Here is a 7,980-nt window from a genome sequence, read left to right as displayed (position 1 = left end):
GTATGGCACTGATGAACCTATCTACAAAACAGAAAGAGACTCACAGACATAGAGGTCAGACTTGTGGTTGCCAAGGGAGAGGAGGGGAGGGAGAGGGATGGACCGGGAATTCGGGGTTGGTAGATGCAAACTATTACATTTAGAATGGGATAAACAACAGGTCCTACTGTAGAGCACAGGGAACTATATCCAGTCCCCTGGGATAAACCATAATGGAAAAGAGTATTAAAAAAAGAATGTGTATATATGTGTAAAACTGAGTCACTTTGCTGTACAGCAGAGCTTGTCACAGCACTGTAAATCAGCTATACTTCAATTAAAAAAAAGAAGAATATTATGTCAGGACACAACTCAATAATTATAGGAAATCCAAATTCCAGTCTCTATAATAAAGTTTTTTAGGTTTTTTTTAGTTTTTTTCAGTTTAGTTTTATAATTATAATAAAGTTTTATTGGCACATGGCCATGCTCATTCATTGACGTATTGCTTACAGCTGCTTCCTGGATACAAGGGCAGAGGTGAGTACAAGAGGACACAGGACCCTCAAAGCCTGAAATATTTACTTGGCGCTTTACCAAAAAAGTTTGCCGGCCTCTGTTGTGGACCACGGTGAAGCATTTGGATTTTGTTCTAAGCCCAGAGTCCAGCACAGAAACCATTCCTACTGCATAACAAATGAAGAGATTGGTAATGTCCAGTAGGTGGCAAAATGACAGCCAGCATTTAGTGAGGGCTTATCTCATAAACCTCTTTAATCTTCTCAACAACCCTATTTTAAAGATACCATTATTGTTCCCAATTTACAAAAGAGGAAGCTGAGTCTTAGATTCTACAACCTGCCCAAAGTCACATGGCTGGATTTGTTGGAGCTAAGGTCCCAGCCATGTCAGCCTGGTTCCAGAGCCTGGACAAATAGTTTGAAATATTTTTGAAAGAAATTTTAAGGAAAATATTGAAGAACCCTGAGGCACCTGGGGGATACATGGGTTCTTCAGAACACAGTTGGAAACCAATTGCTCTCATCCAACCCCCTCATTTGCACATGAAGACACCAAGGGAAGTCACTTATCCTGGGAGATCTGTGAGCTAAGATCTGAAGCTGGAGCTCGCTTTTCTGCGGTACCTTCCCCCAAACCACAATTTCCTTCTGAAATCAGCTCTTACTTGAGTTTTGTTTTCAGAATGATCCATTTGATTAGGTTGTAGGCAGAAGCCTTAAGAACAAAAGTTGAGCTGGCCCTTTCGTTTTCCAGAAACGTCTCACCTGCTGTGGTTCCTGTGGGGACAAGATGCAGCCCCAGCTCCCTGAGGTCTGCAGATTTATGGAGGATCTTGGATGTGCCACCGTGCTGGGCACGATGGATAATGTGTTTGATTCATACCTCCCAGTCACCTTATGCTGTCATTATTCTTCCCATTTTACAGATGAGGACACTGATACCAAGAGACAAGTAGTCTCAAGACCACAGGGCTGCTAGTGACAGGGCCTGGTGGACAGGTCCGGGTATGTCTGCCCCACCACCCCTTATTCATCCCGCTAAGCTTTGCTGCTCCTAGGAAGCCCTTTTCTCAATCAATAACTAGTTACAGAGGCTGCTGCTCTGGTTTGCAAACTCCCCAACCACTCTGTGTTAAGTCGACAACAATGCTCGGAGAATCCCGACAAGGTGTGAACTGGGCATCCTGCATCTGCTGGGAAATGCAGGCCAGGCCACCTCTGGCCCTGGCTTTGGGAAAGGTCACAGATTCTTCACAGGAGCCACGAAAGGTCAAGAAGAAAGTTTGGGCCCCTCTTGTAATTGCAAGAAAAACCCCAGGGGCTTCTTTCTGCACATGGGGAAATCCCCTATCCTTTCTGACCCTTAAAATAGTCCATCTTTCACCTACTTGATAAATCTCCTTTTCAGAATTTTTTTTCTTCCTGACAACCTAGGTTGGTCAGGGTGATGATGTTTGTTTATTTCTCTCAAATCTGTCCCAACACCACAACCCCATCAAATGCTACTTCCTATGAGTACGAAAACATACCATGGGGATTTCATGAAACCCAGATCAAAGTGACAAATGGGCTATCAGCTATGAGACCTCCCACATACAACGTGGTCAGTAGACACTTTTCCATGAGAAAATAGGTAGAAGGTCACTCCTTGACCACTATGCTCTGACCTCACCTTTTCCCTCCACTTGCTAAGCAGGCACAAACTGCTCCCTTCCCCTGCTGAGCCCCCTGTGGGCTGCAGGCTGAAGTGGGGGTGTTGAGAGGGGGAAGGACCATGAAAACCACAAGGACATGTCACTCAGAGCCTGCCTTGCAGCATCTCCCCCACGGACCATTTGTCCTTTCTGAGTCCAGTGGACTACTGTGACATTTCTCAAGGTTGGTGACCAGTTGATAGCACATCCATGGGTGAATAAGATATATTCACCCATGGATAAGATATATTCACCCATGGATCCCAGAGGGCAATTTAAAGTAAGATCTTTAATGCTGTGAAAAAAAATGTAAGACAAGCATCCTTCTAGGCTCAGAGAAAAAGAGCGGTGTTTCTATCTCAGATGGAGAATTCATTCATTCTTTCATTCACTCACTCATTTGACAACCTATTGCAGGTGCTGTTGTGGGTCAGGTTCCCTGGAAAACAGATGCTGAGATGGAGATTTGTGTGCGGGAGTTTATAGCCACACTCTCAGGACAACACTTGTGAAGGAAGCAAGATGGGGCGGAGAGAGATGCTGAAATGGGGTGCTGTGGCAACAAAGGTCTCAGCTAATCCTGATCCCAAGGGAAGCTCTGAAGCTGGACCATTTCCCTTTAGAGCTGCTCCACCTGGAGGCAAGGGCACAGGACCTTTCAGCCCCTCTCGAGGGCCCCATGGAGGAGGTGTGACTTGGACAAAATGATTCTCCCCACTGAAGGCAATTCTTAGAGAAGAAGCCAGCTGACACGTCCCAGCCTCCCAGCCTCTGCGGGATGGATGGAGAATCTGGGTAGCACACCTGAGTGTACACTCCAGGTGCCAACTAAGGACTGGCATTTACTTTAACATCTCTTCTTAACCTTGAGCTTTTTCTCTGAATTAGGAGATTATTACAAAAAGCAGATGTGGAAACACACCAGGTTCCCCTTATTTAAAGTTTCGCTACAGCTGATTCAATTTAATAAACAATTATTTAACCCTATCCTATGGTAAACAACCAGAAGTCCATCTACAGGTGAATGGGCAAACAAACTGTGGTAAATTCATATCATGTGCTACTACCCAGCCATAGAAAGGAATAAACCCTCGACAAATTATTTTGAGATGAACCTCAAAATAATCATGTCAAATGGAAGAACAGTGACAGAAAGTAGATCAGTGGTTGCCTGAAGAGGGAAGGTAAAGAGGGAAGGAGAGGATTAAAGTGGGCAGGAGGAAACTTTAGGGCGCAATGGATAGTTCACCACTTTGATTGTAATGATGATTTCATGGGTGCATACATATGTCAACATTTATCAGATTGTACATGTTCAATATGTACAATTCATTATGTCAATTATATCTAAATAAAGCTATTTTTAAAATAACTATGATCTTCAGACTAAACAACAAAGCTATAGTAATCAAAACAGTATGGTACTGGCACAAAAACAGATGCATGGATCAATGAAACAGGATAGAAAGCCCAGAAATAAACCCACACACTTATGGTCAATTAATCTATGGCAAAGAAGGCAAGAATATACAATGGAGAAAAGACAGTCTCTTCAGTAAGTGGTGCTGGGAAAACTGGACAGCCACATGTAAAAGAATGAAACTAGAATATTCTCTAATACCATATACAAAAATCAACTCAAAATGGGTTAAATACCTAAACGTAAGACCAGATACTATAAAAATCTTAGAGGAAAACATAGGCAAAACACTCTTTGACATAATCACAGCTATATTTTTTGGATCCATCTCCTACAGTAATGGAAATAAAAGCAAAAATAAACAAGGGGGATGAATGGGGATATTGGGATTGACAATATACACATATATACACTAATATGTATAAGATAGATAACTAATGAGAACCTGCTGTATAGCAAGGGACTCCACTTTGCTGTACAGTAGAAACTTACACAACATTGTAAGACAACTATACCCCAATTAAAAAAAAAGTGGGACCTAATTAAACTTAATTTTTTCCTTTGCATAGCAAAGGAAACCAAAAGAAAGACAACCTATGGAATGAGAGAAAATATTTGCAAACAGTGCGACTGACAAGGGATTATTTTCCAAAATATACAAATAGCTCATACAGTTCAATATCAAAAAAACAAACAACCCAGTCAAAACGTGGGCAGAAGACCTAAATAGACATTTATTTAAAGAAGACATACAAATGGACAACAGGCACATGAAAAGATGCTCAAGATCACTAATTATGGGGCTTCCCTGGTGGCGCAGTGATTACGAATCCACATGCCAATGCAGGAGACACAGGTTCGAGCCCTGGTCCAGGAAGATCCCACATGCTGCAGAGCAACTAAGCCCATGTGCCACAACTACTGAGCCTGCATTCTAGAGCCTTCAAGCCACAACTACTGAAGCCCACGTACCACGACCACTGAAGCCCGCACGCCTAGAGCCCGTGCTCTGCAACGAGAAGCCACCACAATGAGAAGCCCGCACACCACAACGAAGAGTAGCCCCCACTCGCCACAACTAGAGAAAGCCCACGCACAGCAATGAAGACCCAAATGCAGCCCAAAAATTTAATTAATTAATTAATTAAAAATAAACAGTAAATTTTCAAAAGATTGCTAATTATTAGGGAAACTCACATCAAAACTACGATGAGGTATAACCTCACACCAGTCAGAATGGCCATCATCAAAAATTCTACAAACAATAAATGCTGGAGAGGGTGTGGAGAAAAAGGAACCCTCTTGCACTGTTGGTGGGAATATAAATTGATACAGCCACTATGGAGAACAGTATGGAGGTTCCTTAAAAAACTAAAAATAGAACTACCACATTATCCTGCCATCCTACTCCTGGGCATATATCCAGAGAAAACCATAATTCAAAAAGATACATGCACCCAATGTTCATTGCAGCACTATTTACAATAGCCAAGACTTGGAATTGACCTAAATGTTCATCAACAGATGAATGGATAAAGAAGATATGATATATCCATACAATGGAATATTACTCAGTGATAAGAAAGAATGAAATAGTGCCATTTGCAGCAGATAACCTAGAGATTATCATACGAAGTGAAGTAAGTCAGACAGAGAAAGACAAATATCACATGATGCCACTTATATATGGAATCTAAACGAATGATACAAATGAACTTATTTACAAAACAGAAATAGATTCACAGACATAGAAAGTCAAAGGGGAAAGGGAGGAGAGGGATAAATTAGGAGTTTGGGACTAACAGATACAGACTACTATATATAAAATAGATAATCAACAAGGACCTACTGTACAGCACAGGGAACTCTGCTCAATATCTTGTAACAACCTATAATGGAAAAGAATCTGAAAAAGGTATACATATATACATATGTGTACCATATATATATATATGTATATATATATATATATATATATATCTTTGCTGTATACCAGAAACTAACACAACATTGTAAATCAACCATATTTCAATTTTTAAAAGAAGAATAAAAAAGAAACTATACTTTGAAATGGTCTGTGCCAGGCTTCAGGAACACTAAACTAAATAAGAAACAAACTCTTCTTTCGGGGGCTCAGAGGCTAGCAAGGGAGATACATGGATACTTAACTAAATATAATAGAAATCAGAATAACAGCTAGTATGATAAAAACAGAGAAATTATCATGGGGGCAAAGAACAGTGGAGAACTGAATTTTTTTCTGGGAGACTAGAGGATAGCAACAGCTAACTCATATAGTATTTACTATGCATCCTTTGTCCTTTAATTCCCACATCAACCATGTGAGTGGGTGCTGTCATTCTACCCATTTCACAGGTGAGAAAACCGAGGCTTTGATTCCAGAGAGACTGGTTCCAGAGTCCACATTCTTTTTTTTTTTTGCGGTACGCGGGCCTCTCACTGTTATGACCTCTCCCGTTGCGGAGCACAGGCTCCGGACGCGCAGGCTCAGCGGCCATGGCTCACGGGCCCAGCCGCTCTGCGGCATATGGGATCCTCCCAGACTGGGGCACGAACCCGTATCCCCTGCATCGGCAGGCGGACTCTCAACCACTGCGCCACCAGGGAGGCCCCAGAGTCCACATTCTTAATCACTAGTTACTATTCCTCTCTGAGAAGTGCCAAATCAATCAGGGCCTCAGAAGACAAAAAGAATCACCCCAGAAAGAGAAAGCCATTTTAGGTAGAGAGAGCAGTACAAACTACAACCCAGTGTGAACCATGACGATATAGACGTACTGGATGCTTGAAATAGGACAAGAATTTTCTATGAGTATGGGGAATGGAGGGAAAGGAGGCTGAAATGGGGGCCAGGGTGTGATTGCCCTTGAATGATCTGCTAAAGAGTTTGCACTATAACCTTCAAGCAAAAGGGAACCACTAAAGGTTTTTGAGCAGAAGAATAACATATCAGATTTGTGTTTTCAAAAGAGAATGAGAAAGAGACCTGCCTACAGTGAAACGAACACTCGGCAAATTTCATGCAAATCCATTCTCAAAAGACCATTTGGGGCTTCCCTGGTGGCGCAGTGGTTGAGAGTCCGCCTGCCGATGCAGGGGAGACGGGTTCGTGCCCCGGTCTGGGAGGATCCCACATGCCGCGGAGCGGCTGGGCCCGTGAGCCATGGCCACTCAGCCTGCGCGTCCGGAGCCTGTGCTCCGCAACGGGAGAGGCCACAGCAGTGAGAGGCCCGTGTACCAAAAAAAAAAAAAAAAAAAAAAGACCATTTGATTCACAGATATTTCACTAAAACCACATTAAATCAGTAGATCTGGGACAAACTACACTGTAAATTTAGGTCAGTCTCAGAACGTTTTATCCTCTGGTCACCTGAGTCTTGTATTCATTCTGTTACCTGTTTCTCCACATTTTTACCAAATAGAAAATTACAGAAAACCACTATTGGAAAAGAGAGAAGCAAAGTGACCCTTCTCCAGGCCCTACCTGAATTTAGTTCAGAGCGGGTCCAAGATTTTTTTCCCACTGGCTTAAAATGAGAACTCCCAAGATGACACTTCTACCTTTGTTTCTTGTCAAAGTGATTTTTTTTTTACTTCCTCATACATTCAACTTAGATGGTAAGCTCAAGATCTGAAAAATCAACCAGTAATTAAGTCCAGACATGTTCCTGGCTTTATGAGGGCACATCTGACACCACTGTGTCAAGAGGAAAAGTACAGCCTTTTCCTCATGTGCTTTGACAGGAAGTGTTAGAAAATTCTATAAGAAACAGTATTCTTCTAGGTGAAAACAAACGTGGAACCACAGGCTAGTTCACACCTTCCAAGGGAGGCCCAGAGACACCTTATATGCACTTTCCTTGGGCTTTCTTAAGGGGGTACAGACAGATCAAGTGTCACTCTAAAGCAAGGACAAGACATTAGCAGGAAAATCAAATGCTTAGACAGCCTTGGAGGCTTAAATATAAAAACTTGAAGTCCCCGGAGGGAATCTTATAGGGGAAAAAAGAGAAATCAGACCAAATACTCGGAAGTCTTGGTGTGTATTCTCAGTTCTGCCACTAACTCACTGTGTCATCTCAACCAAACTCCTCAATTCTCTATTTTGAAAAACGGTACGATGCAACCTACTGATGCCCTGCTCTCATACCTATCAATATATTCAACAAGCATTTATGAAGAACCTTCTATGGCCCTATAGCCACACCAGCCAGTAGCAGAGACAGGGCTACCTCTCACATCTCACGGTTTCAATTCCAGAAAACCCTCACCATCAGTGCTGCTCACATTTGTCTTCTGATACCTGGAGACCTTGTTAGACATACCAGTAGCTCCTCATTCCAGT

The sequence above is a fragment of the Mesoplodon bidens genome (assembly GCF_964165515.1).
Source record: "Mesoplodon bidens genome assembly, chromosome: 7".
NCBI classification, from domain to species: Eukaryota; Metazoa; Chordata; class Mammalia; order Artiodactyla; family Ziphiidae; genus Mesoplodon; species Mesoplodon bidens.
Note: the sequence above shows the minus strand (reverse complement) of the source record.